The sequence below is a fragment of the Nematolebias whitei genome, chromosome 13 (genome assembly GCF_014905685.2).
Source record: "Nematolebias whitei isolate Nwh7 chromosome 13, NemWhi1, whole genome shotgun sequence".
Lineage (NCBI taxonomy): Eukaryota > Metazoa > Chordata > Actinopteri > Cyprinodontiformes > Rivulidae > Nematolebias > Nematolebias whitei.
Window position 1 is genome coordinate 45103579 of NC_056510.1, and position 1816 is coordinate 45105394.

Here is a 1816-nt window from a genome sequence, read left to right on the forward strand (position 1 = left end):
ATCGGTCCAGGGGCCTTTCTGGGTGGAGTTTGCATGTTCTCTCCGTGCATGCGTGGGTTTTCTCCGGGTACTCCGGTTTCCTCCCACAGACCAAAAACATGCATGTTAGGCTTATTGGTAACTCTAAATTGTCCCTAGGTGTGAGTGAGAGAGTGAATGGTTGTTTGTCTTGTTTGTCTCCATGTGTCCCTGTGATGGACTTGCGACCCATCCAGGGTGTCCCCTGCCCTTCGCACAGTGATTGCTGGACATGGGCACCAGCGACCCCCGTGACCCAAAATGGAACAAACGGGTAAAGATAATGGATGGATGGATATATATATATATATATATTGTAATGAGAGATAATATGCGTCTGATATTATCCATAATTTAAACGGATTCTTTCATTTTTCTGGACTGAGTAATATCGTGTTTTGAATATTAAATGTGGACGGAAACGTGTTTAAATTTCTGACTCACCAACAACAGTGAGCCGTTTAATTAAAAACGATTTAAAACACATCACACATTTACATTAATTGACAGATTGATTACAATTAACACAGCTTAATTAATGAGCTTTACAATGAGAAATCATACGGCCATGATTTCTTACTTGCAACTGAAATACAACAGACATTTCTGAAAATATCTGGATTAATTACTGGCAGATAGAAGAGTTTTAAAGATGGGAAAATGAAGTTTAAATGGAGAGAGATGGGTGAGGGAATGTGTCTGTATAACCAGATCAGCACGCTCCTTTGGACGCAGCTTAACCCACGGTACACTCGCAAGTGAAGATCGACTCTTTTACCTTTGCAGACGATAGTTTCGGCTCCGGTGTAGAGTTTTCTTTCAACTCTTTTCAGCGTCTCCGTAAGAACAGCTGTGACCTCAGGAGTCGTGAGAGTACTTCGTTCAACAGCACGCTCACCTCCCAGGTGGACTCACATGAGCTGTGAGCCCGTCAGAGTTCCACTCAGATGTGGAAGATTCCATAATCCCCACGAGACTCGAAAGAACTCCCAACTAACTCCAGCACTTCAGAACTTTCGTTCGGTTCTGCTCTCAGAACTTTGGTTCATGTCTGGAACGTTGTTCTGCTTGGAACTCTTGTTCAGCTTGGAACTTTGTTCTGCTTGGAACTAGGAAGTGTCGACCCTTTTAAAGAGGTCACTTCCGGTTCCTCTGAGAACTTCCTGATTGGTTGAACGAACCAACAGGGGTGTGGTTTTAGTGACGTAAGAGGTTATTACAAGTCAAGGAGACAGAGTAGATGTTTTAAGAACAGACAGAAAGATGTTTTGAAGAAACAGAGACATTTAGGAGCCAGTCTCCTTCTATCTATCTCAGAGAGTTAAACATGACATTTTGTTCCGATAAACATGTTTTTGACCGTTCCTTGACTTTTGACCGATATCACAACTTGCTCATTTCAGACAGAAAATCAAAAAATGCATAATTACTTGTAACAGGCATTTTAACTTGATTTCTACTTTGAATGAGGATTAAAAATCATTTATACTGTTTCACAGTTGATTTAAAATGAGTAGTTCACATCAACATTTAAAATGGTTTGAACTAAACACACTTTGATTATCAAGATATTGTAAAATAGTAATGATAATGAAAAGAGAGTGTTCTTTCAATTGACCAGTGCAGGACACACTTAGAAAGTCTCTGGATGAGCCTAATTTGTGTTTCTGGACTCAAATCAATGAAATACCAGTTCCTGTTCCAGGAAGGCCCTCAGGGTCAGGTTTTTGACCTGAGGCTTAGTTCACTACTATATATATATATATATATATATATATATATATATATATATATATAT